Raw genomic sequence first — 11872 nt, forward strand, 5'->3', positions numbered from 1 at the left:
CTTCACCCCAAAAGAACAAAGGAAGTTTGGAACCTGACATCATTGTGCTAGCAATTTCAATCAATATTCGATTACGACATTCAGCTACTCCATTTTGTTGCGGAGTATATGGAGCACTGAAGTGGCGATCTATTCCATTTAACTGCAAAACTCATCCACATCTTGGTTGCGAAATTATGTTCCGTTGTCGCTTCTTATACACTTCACCTTCTTATCTGTTTGCATTTCCATGAGTGTAATGAACTTGATCAAAAACTAAGCGGTTTCATCCTTGTGACCTAAAAGGAAAGTCCAACTGAAACGAGAATAATCATCAGTAATCACAAGACATGGGATTTTCGACCGATTGCCAATAGATGGATATGACTGAATAAATCCATATGTAACAGTTGAAGAATGGAATCTATGGAGTTGATCGTCTTGGGCTTGTGAGGGAGCTTGTGTTGCTTGCATTTAGAGCACGAAACACATTTTTCAATGCTAGAAAAAGTTTTAACAGGAAATCCCCAAACATGCTCTCCTTTGACCAATTTATTTAGGTTTTTATAATTTAAGTGGCCAAGACGTCTATGCTATAGAGATGAGTCGTTCTCCGAGGTCTTAAATATTAAGCATGAAGCGGTCCTACGTGAGTAAGAGCTATTCATATCTAATATATAAGCATCATTGTGCCTTGGAGTATGCATCAAAATCAATTCTTCTGAGACTTTGAAACCTGGTGTGAGAATCAAGCATTCATTCTCAGTGAATAGTGTGGAGTATTGTCGATCACAAATTTGTGAGACACTCAGCAGATTGTGATATTGCTCCACCAAATTGACGTCATCAAACGTCAGGATCCCATTAGACACTCTTCCTCTTTTCGTGATGTTACCACCCACGTCTCCAGTGAAAGAAACGTGTCCTCCATTAAACGGTTTAACGTCGAACAACAAGAACTCATCTCCTGTCATGTATCGGGGGCAGCCACTGTCTAGGTATCAAATACTTGTTGGCAGACCTTCTTGACTGATCCTACACACCTTAGCAAACTAATTAGACATGGGTTCCCGAGACTTAGTTGTTTCGAGAAGGTCGACCACAGAATTATTGTCTTTTATTTTCGTGTCATCAATTATGAGTTTTTGGGATGTGTCAGAATCAGAAGGATAGTCCTTGGGAATCCATGCACGTGCAGGTTTCCTTACTTTGGAAGATTTTCTAGACTGTTTTCTTCTTTGTTTTAAAAAAAATCCTCAGGTTTCTCAATCCATGTTCCTTTGTCTGTTTCTTTTTGGTGAATTTATTGACTTTACAGTCATAGAATCCCATTTTTGCTCTTTCCTTTTTGGTTATCCAAAAAGGTGGTTTACTTGTTTTCTTATTCTTGGATCTCACATCCAATTCACTGGCAGAACTATCAGATTGATCATTTCTTGCTCTTGAGCTTGGTGTAGCTCTGGAACAAAATTGATTAAACTACCTGTTTATTTCTTGTTTCTTTCTATGCCAATTCTTGCAATGTCATGCAAGGTGAGATGGGTTACCACAAACATAACAAATCCTTTTTATGTTATCCCTATAAAACTCGCCAGTACTATGATATATTGGTTGTGGTGAATATGGTGATGCTTGGAAAGGAACAAACAACTTATCTGATAATAACCCCAATCATGAAAAACGTTTGAATAGAATGAATTGACATAGTCTTGTGGGTGATAACCGTAGTAGCTATAATCAAACTTATTGTAGAGTTGAGGATGATAAATTTGATTAGTTGATTGGAAAAAAATGTTTCTATGTGGTGGCACATATACACTTGAGGTACTAGGTTTTTCTTTTTCTAAACAATTTCCTTTAGTTTTATCTCCCTCTTCTTTACAATCTTTTGACGAACAACTAGCTATGTTTGTATTGACAAACACATTTTCTTGCACATTTCTGTTACTAAAAATTCATCAAACACTGTTTCACAATCACCATCAAACGTGGAACATAATTTTCATTCAAATCATTAGGAGAAGTGCCAAAATCAACACTCTCACAAAGTACATGATCATTCAAGGCATTATTACATACAGAGTTAACAACTGATGGTTTTAGATTCACACGAGAGTCAAAAAGTGAATTTAAATTATTTTTCTTTTCATAACCTTGTTTGTTTCCATACAATCACTTTATTCTACACAACATGCCGAGAAGATGAACTATAATTAGGACTAATTGATGGAAGAATTGGATCAACGGTCTTGGGGATAGCAGGAGTAAATGTCTTTCGTTTTGGCATGTGTCCAATACCATAGACCATTTCATCCTCAGGTGGGGAATTGAAACTAAAGTGAGGAAGGCTAGTATAATTCTCATTAAAAGGAGGTGGAACAACAGTATTATCATAGCCTATTCCAGTCTTTTGTCTCACCACAATATGTGCCCCAGTTATTCCATTAAGCTTATCAGAAGCTAACTCAAATCGTTCAACGGCTATTTTCCTTTGAGCTAAATCTAACTCTAATTTCTCAATTTTAGTATTTAGTTCAACAACACGTCTTTCGTGATATTTAGCTAATTTTTCATCTTGGAAAAGTTTTTCATTTTGCTTAGCCATATTATTGTTATGAGTTTTAATCCTAGTCGATAATATTTTTTCTGCTTTCCTAAGATCATTATTCTAGCATTTAATGCTAATATTTTCATCTATAAGGGCAACATTATAAGTTCTATAGTTCATAATTTTATCAATGCAAGCTTGTGAATAAAGTTTGTGTACTTCGAGAATGACAGAGGTAAGTGTAGGTGTTCCAGCAGCCGGGCTTGATGAGGTGCTTGCTTCATTGGTGAAGGCCTTTCCAACAAAGGTTAGAGGATTCTTCAGCTTTTCAAATTGATCATCCTCCCAATCTGGTTGAGTTGCTTCAGCTGTTCTGGTGATCATATCCTTTGAACTCGACTCGAAGTTTCCCTTGGATGTGCTTCTTTGACCAATTCTTGAGACTCTTGAGTTCGAGGAGTAACTTGGAATGAGCTTCTTGTCATTTCTTTTTGCACCTTCATTTTCAGACATATCGGTGATCTTGATGTCACTAATAACCATAGGTGGGTTGGTGCACTTCACTACTAGAAAATTGACCTTTAATGACACGCTAATTATAACACACAATATATAAATGACATGCAAAAAATGTATGTCATAAAAAATATGTTGGACTCGGTCTGCCCAAGAGACATATTAAATTGATGTGGCTAGTACGTTATGATCCAAGTCGGGTCATACCCAATAACAAGCTAGACAAACACCGATAATATTCGTTCATATATGATGTGATCATAACAAATAAATATTAACACTTGAGTTATTTGGAAAGGGGTTTCTAAATAAAATGTAATTGTGTAATAAACAAATCATATGGATGATTTATGTTTTATGAAAGAACATTACATAGTGTTATTTAAGTTGGTTAAATAACAATATGTGAATAATAATAACCAAGCATGTCTCTTAACATATAATAGTTTTTATAAATTATAAGTTATAAACTTATAAAAGTATATATGTATGGATTTATATATATATATATGTTTAAAGTTTTATAAAAGGAAAAGATAATAACTCTTTCAAATGTAATATTATTATATGTTTGAGTGGAGACATGCAAGGTGAGTGGAGACATGCAATGGTTATTATTTGTGGAGAGAAAGATGCCTTTAAATAAAACCAAGTCTTTAGCTTTCATTCTTTCATAACACACATAATTTCCAAGTAAACTTTTCTCTCTTCCTCTCTTGGGTATTTTCATCCAACATAAGAAAAGAAGAAGAAAATTTCAAGTGCAAATCCTAGCTAGAAGTGGTGTGTTGTTGAAGCTTGGGGTATGCTAGCTTGAGGAGCTTCCATATTCAAGTTCTTACCTTTCAATCATCATCTCTTTCACCCAGTTTTGTCATATTGAAAGGTAGTAGTAACATGCATGGACTTATAGCGACATGCATGTATTTGATAGTGTGTAATTCGTATTTGGATCCGGGTTTGGGTTTTGCATGTTTAAAATTGGTTTTATACATATCATATTAACAAGATTTAAAACTTTTATATCCGCTGCGTTTTTGGTAAAATAGGGATTTTATCACTTTGATAATCTTGTTAAAACCCAACAATGGCATCAAGAGCCGCTTATACGAATGCATGCTTCATTAGACCCAAAATTTTTCGGGTTTATGGTGGGTTTCACCAATTGGCCGAAACTTTTTGGGGTTTTGGTTACCCCATGGTTTTTCAAGGTTATACTTTACATGCATGTGGTAATCTTGAAAAACCAATTCATTTGGATGATTGTTTAGTTTGTTTGGACAAAACCCGAAACTTTCGGTTTGCTTAAGATTTGGCCGAAAGTTTTGAGGCAAAAAGGGGAACCATTTTGGTCTTGTATTATTGCATATTTGGATGTGTAATAGATGTTCATAACCTAGCCATGGCCTTGTGTTTGGTTGAATGATTGTGTTGGTTGTTTGTTCATTCGATTTGGTTGTAATATTTATTTGGGTTTGTAATCTATTTATTCATTCATATGGCTTGTAATAATAAGTAGATTAGATGTATTTCTTTTACTAGAAAAATGTATTAGGATATATTTGGTAAAAGAAGATGCATGGATGGAAGCCCAAATAAAATGATGAAGACCACAACACCGGGAGTAAACACTTGGAGCATATGGATGCGGAATCAAGTGGGAGTTCACCGACACAAGTGCATGTTCTTTTGGGTCCTTTAGGAGAGACTTTTTGACACACTTGTCTTCGGTCAACAAGTGTGGTCAATATTAGGAGGCTATGGTTATGAACTTGTGGTTGTGTATATTTTGTGCTTGCATAGTTGATTTACTTATTATTTGCAATATGGTTTGCTTAACAACTTAAAATCAACTAGCATAAAATTGGTTCCTTAGAAATCGTTAGGTAATAAAAATTGGTTTTATTAATAACTAATGATTTCATAATAAAAATGGGTTTTATTAATTGGAACTTTGAAAATGGGTTTTTCAACTAAGTACCATACATTTGAATGCATGCAAATGAAAGGTACAATAAATAGTTTTCCAATCTAGAATTTAGAAAACTAAAATCCCTTTTTAAAAACAAGTTAAACACCATCCTTTTATGCGACACTTAAGTCACTTGTAGACTTGAAAGTGAGTTAGGATCACCTAAGCACTTTTAAGAAAACTTGTGATCTTAAGGTGATTTTACAAGTACTTTTGGCATTAGGATCACCTAACCACTTATATGAGTAAACTCACACGTGTGTATAAGTAGGACGACTTGATTTGAAACCATGACTATAGGATCACCTTAACATGGCGTTCAAAGGTGTTGATGGTATTTAACATACCAACTAAACATATGATGTTTAACCGATCCCATAAAACTAGAAGTTGCAAAGGGTTGCAATTGTCAAACGTTGACTACCTTGTTAATTCGAATAGTAGGATAAAGGTCACCTAACTACTATTTGAATGAAACGTTGGGTTCTAGATTTTAATCAATAATTGTCTTGGAGACATTTAAAGGGTATTAAAGATTAAAATTTTATTAATACCGAAAATACTAATTTGAACTTTGTTAAAATTCTTTTAGATGGCCGCAAACAACGCACCGAACGCAATTATCCCACACGTGCATAATCTATCACTAAGATCCATTCTGGATAATGATCGTCTAAACTTTAACAACTTCATGGATTGGTATCGAAACTTGAGAATTGTTCTCAAGCAAGAAAAGAAGTCTTATATTTTAGACGATCCTATTCCCGATGAACCCGATGTCAATAACTTGGATGCCTATGCGGATTGGTTAAAATACACCGAGGATTCGGTGCAAGTTTCTTGCCTCATGTTGGGAACAATGATTCCCGAGATCCAAAAGGATTTCGAGAATCATGGGGCGTATGACATGATAACCCAACTTAAGGAAATGTTCCTTACTCAAGCTCGGGTTGAGCGATTCGAAACGGTTCGAGCGCTTCATGCATGTCATATGGAAGAAACCCAATCTGTTTCATCTTATGTACTTAAGATGAAGAGCCACATTGATCGGCTTGAACGGCTTAACTGTCCCGTCTCAAAAGAGTTAGCCACGGATTTAATCCTAAATGGCTTAACTAAAAGGTTTGAGACATTCGTCATGAACTACAACATGAATGGATGGGACAAAAGCATTGGTGAGCTTCACGCAATGCTTAAGACAGCCGAGGCCGGCATGGGTAAAAAGGTTTTACCCGTTCTTGCGATCAATGAGGGTGGATCAAAGAAAAGGCATCACCCGGAACCAAAAGCAAAGGTTGCCGTTGGTAAGGGGCAAGTCAAGAAGGGGTTCAAGGGAAAGGCAAAGGCGGAGCCAAAGCCAAAGAAGCTAAAGGTTAGCGCTGAGGATCCGTGCTTTGGTTGTGGTGAGATAGGTCATTGGATGAGAAACTTTCCGACCTATCTCAAGGAGTTGAAAGCTAAGAGGGATGTGGGGCAAACCTCAGGTACAACTTTCATGATTCACATTGATCTTAATATTATTTCTTCTAACACATGGGTATTGGATACTGGATGTGGAACTCACATATGCAATTCATTGCAGGGGTTCAAAAGAAGAAATGAGGTGAAGAAAGGAGATATAAGTCTCTTCATGGGAAATGGAGCAAAGGTTGACATCCAAGCCCGAGGAGATTATGTTTTAAAGCTTCCAAATGGTTTGGAAATTGTTTTGAAAAACATTTTATATTCCCCTAGTTTGACTAGGAATATTATCTCTGTTTCTGTATTAAGACAATCTGGTTATGACTTTAAGTTTGTTGATAATGGTATTTATGTTTTCATGGATAATGTCTTTTATTTTAAAGCGATGCCGTTTTATGGCATTTATGAATTAATTCATGATGACTCATACATTGATAACTCGTTGTACCAAGCTAACACCAAAAGACTCAAAATGGATTTGAGTAATACTTTTCTTTGGCATTGTCGTCTTGGTCACATAAACAAGAATCGTATTCATACACTTCGAAAGAATGGTCTTTTGAAATCAAATGTTGATTCATTTGATGAATGTGAATCTTGTTTATTGGGAAAGATGACCAAAGAACCCTTTAATGGAACAAATGAAAGGGCGAAAGACTTATTAGGTATCATACATTCGGATGTATGTGGACCTTTTAGGACAATGACAAGAAATGGTGAAAGATACTTCATTACCTTTACCGACGATTATAGTCGCTATGGGTATGTGTTCTTGTTAAGACACAAAAATGAGGCCTTTGAAATGTTCAAAGTCTTCCAAAATAAAGTACAAAATCAACTCAACAAAACAATCAAAGTACTACGTTCCGATAGAGGAGGTGAATACCTCAATGATGCGTTTCTAGAACATCTTAGGAGTTGTGGGATTGTCTCACAACTTACTCCACCTGGAACACCACAACATAATGGTGTGTCCGAAAGGAGGAATCGAACTTTATTGGACATGGTTCGATCCATGATGGCTAGAAGCTCATTACCTCTATCATTTTGGGGTTTCGCTGTGATCTCTGCTGCCCGTATTTTAAATATGGCACCAACCAAGAAAGTGGATAGGACACCTTTTGAAATATGGCATGGAAAGGCTCCAAAATTTTCATATTTAAAGGTATGGGGTTGTGAGACTTATGTTAAGATCTACACCCCTGACAAACTTGAATGTCGATCCACTAAGTGTATATTTGTAGGATATCCCACGGATTCGATGGGATATTATTTCTACAATCCAAGCGAGCATAAAGTGTTTATAGCTCGAAAGGCTAAGTTCTTGGAAAGAAGGTTCCTTATGGAAGGAACTGATAGAACTGTAGAACTCGAAGAGGATCGAGAACTACAAGCCGATACACGTTTGGTTGACACTAGCAATCAACAAGAGGTTGTTGAGGATGATCAAATGGTTGATCAAAACACACAAAACATTCGCAAATCTGGTAGAGTTAGCACCCCACCTGAGAGATATGGATTTTTTATGGATGGATGCTACGTGGTTGATTCGGATGAACCCACCACATACCGAGATGCAATGTCGCAATCTAATTGTGACAAATGGCTAGAAGCCATGAATGTTGAGATGCAATCCATGCATGACAATCAAGTATGGGACTTGGTTGCTCCACCTCTAAATTCCAAGCTGGTTGGAAGTAAGTGGGTTTTCAAGAAGAAAACTGATATGCATGGAAACTTGGATACTTATAAAGCTAGACTTGTAGCAAAGGGTTTCACTCAAACTCAAGGGGTTGATTATGATGAAACTTTCTCGCCCGTGGCGATGCTAAAGTCTATAAGGATATTGTTTGCCATAGCCGCATATTATGACTATGAGATATGGCAAATGGATGTCAAAACTGCTTTTCTAAATGGGCATCTTAATGAAGATGTTTATATGGTTCAGCCTGAAGGTTTTGTCGATCCACAACATCCTAACAAAGTATGCAAGTTGAAGAAATCAATCTATGGATAGAAACAAGAATCCAGAAGTTGGAATCACCGTTTTGATGATGAAGTTAAGAAATTTGGATTCATCAAAAACGCTGATGAAGATTGTGTGTATAAGAAAGCTAGTGGGAGCATCATAATTTTTCTGGTATTATATGTCGATGACATATTACTGTTTGGAAATGACATTCCAACCTTGGAAGGTGTGAAAGCCTGGCTTGGAAGCTGTTTTTCCATAAAGGATCTTGGTGAAGCCGCCTATATTCTGGGAATTTGAATCTATAGGGATAGATCAAGGCGGTTGATAGGTTTGAATCAAAGTGCATACATTGATAAGATGTTGAAAAGGTTCAAGATGAAAAACTCTAAGAAAGGTTTGGTACCTATTCAAAGAGGAACGATGTTGAGTGCTTCTCAATGTCCAAGCTCAAAGGATGAGCAAGACAAAATGAGTGGTATCCCATATGCGTCTGCTATAGGATCCATCATGTATGCCATGATTTGCACTAGACCGGATGTGTCATGCGCCTTGTGCATGACAAGTCGATACCAACAAAATCCGGGAACTAGCCATTGGATGGATGTTAAGAGCATATTGAAATACCTTAGAAAGACTAAGGATATGTTTCTAATATATGGCTTTGGTGAGGAGGAACTCGTTGTAAAGGGTTACACTGATGCGAGTTTCCAAACTGATTGAGATGATTCTCGATCACAATCTGGATACGTTTTCGTTCTCAATGGTGGTGCTGTCTCATGGAAGAGTGCAAAACAAGACGTGGTAGCTTTATCCACCACTGAATCTGAATACATCGGCGCCTCCCTGGCAGCTCAAGAAGCTGCATGGATTAGAAAGTTCATTGCCGATCTAGGAGTGGTTCGTACCATTCAGGACCCTCTAGAGATCTTTTGTGACAACGAGGGTGCGATTGCTCAAATCAAGGAACCCCGCGCACATCAAAAGACTAGGCACATTGAGCGGAGATTCAACTACATAAGGGATGAAGTTGAAAAGGGAAAGATATGTATTCGCAAAGTTCACACTGATCAAAACATTGCGGACCCACTCACGAAACTCCTTGAAAGGCCGAAGCATGAGAGTCATACTTGCGCCTTAGGACTTCGATATTCTAGTGATTGGATTTGATCAAAATTTGTATTTGGATATTGGAACAATTTTAATTTAACTCAATCATATGGTTTTGGTTATGGTCATGTTCTTGAGTTATGTTCCATTTTAGTATGTTTAAATCCGTGAATAATTTGAATTATTCTAAACGTCCGTAGTCGTTCATATTTGTGGGAACAAATGTGAAAGTAAGACTATTATGAACTTGGATTGGTAGATATTCATGAGGTATGAATATAGCAAAGGGTTGCTGCCAAGGTTCATAGATATTTATGGGATAAATATTGGACTGACCCGCTCTCAATTTTACTGCATGGAATCCTTGGGATTTGTGATCATAAGTAAATTTGAGTAAAGGCGAACTTCATAGTATCCTCCGACTTTAGATACATATTGGGTCTTGATATTCATCGACTATTATGCTTTGACTTAGTTCTTCACTGCTCTGAAATATGTCAGTACATTAGGCTAAGCTCAAGTATAGTACAAGGTGATAGTGAGAGACGTATGTAGTCAATATGGGATTTGTCCCTCTTATTCGTTGAGAGTTAAATGTATAAGGCCTGACAAGTTAAATCAACAGAGAATGATCACTCTGTGTCTCTGGATTTAACATGACATTTGTGGCAAAAGGATAAATGATAGTTTCACCTCCATCATTTTCAAGTATGGGACTTGAAAGGGATGATGTTATTGAATGGCACTTCGTCATACGTATTAGGGGTAGTAAACTGTAGTTAGGCGGTATTTGCTACTTGCATCAATCTTCTATGTATCTTGTGCAAGTGGGAGATTGTTGGACTCGGTCTGCCCAAGAGACATATTAAATTGATGTGGCTAGTACGTTATGATCCAAGTCGGGTCATACCCAATAACAAGCTAGACAAACACCGATAATATTCGTTCATATATGATGTGATCATAACAAATGAATATTAACACTTGAGTTATTTGGAAAGGGGTTTCTAAATAAAATGTACTTGTGTAATAAACAAATTATATGGATGATTTATGTTTTATGAAAGAACATTACATAGTGTTATTTAAGTTTGTTAAATAACAATATGTGAATAATAATAACCAAGCATGTCTCTTAACATATAATAGGTTTTATAAGTTATAAGTTATAAACTTATAAAAGTATATATGTATGGATATATATATATGTTTAAAGTTTTATAAAAGAAAAAGATAATAACTCTTTCAAATGTAATATTATTATATGTTTAAGTGGAGACATGCAAGGTGAGTGGAGACATGCAATGGTTATTATTGGTGGAGAGAAAGATGCCTTTAAATAAAACCAAGTCTTTCTCTTTCATTCTTTCATAACACACATAATTTCCAAGTAAACTTTTCTCTCTTCCTCTCTTGGGTATTTTCATCCAACATAAGAAAAGAAGAAGAAAATTTCAAGTGCAAATCCTAGCTAGAAGTGGTATGTTGTTGAAGCTTGGGATATGCTAGCTTGAGGAGCTTCCATATTCAAGTTCTTACCTTTCAATCATCATCTCTTTCACCCGGTTTTGTCATATTGAAAGGTAGTAGTAACATGCATGGACTTATAGCGACATGCATGTATTTGATAGTGTGTAATTCGTATTTGGATCCGGGTTTGGATTTTGCATGTTTAAAATTGGTTTTAAACATATCATATTAACAAGATTTAAAACTTTTATATCCGCTGCGTTTTTGGTAAAATAGGGATTTTATCACTTTGATAATCTTGTTAAAACCCAACAAAATAGTCATCTTTCTAAAAATTTAAAGAAACAATGACAAACATATTTCGTGTGTCATAGTTTTGTGTCATAATAACTAAAATAAAAGACAAGGGAGACACTTTGATTATTTGGGTGTCATCCCTAAATGTCACTTTATAATTTACGAGCGCGCCTGAAGTATAAACACGGGATACAATACGAGCACACGACTACAAGTTCAGCGAAGAACTCTAGAGATCTGATCGGAGTGAAGAAACAACCATGGAGATCTAAGCGATTACGAATTAAAGCTCTAATTCCTTCGATTAAGATTTTGATGCTCTGATTCCTTTAAGTACGAGTTCGTAGCAGGCAAAACAAGCTCTGATTCCTTCAATTACGCCTCTGAAATGCCTAAAACACGAACAAAACTCTAAATCCCTAAATTGATCTCATCGCCTCTCACGCTTGCCGATCTACGTTATTAAATCGATCTCAGCTTTGTGATTAACCGTCTGAATCTTATTTATCTTCTCTTTGAATTTTTTCATGTTTAGGTCATTACGATTGAA

The sequence above is a fragment of the Bidens hawaiensis genome, unplaced genomic scaffold (assembly GCF_021521415.1).
Source record: "Bidens hawaiensis isolate Kalapana, Puna unplaced genomic scaffold, B.hawaiensis_p1.1 tig00054727_1, whole genome shotgun sequence".
NCBI lineage: Eukaryota > Viridiplantae > Streptophyta > Magnoliopsida > Asterales > Asteraceae > Bidens > Bidens hawaiensis.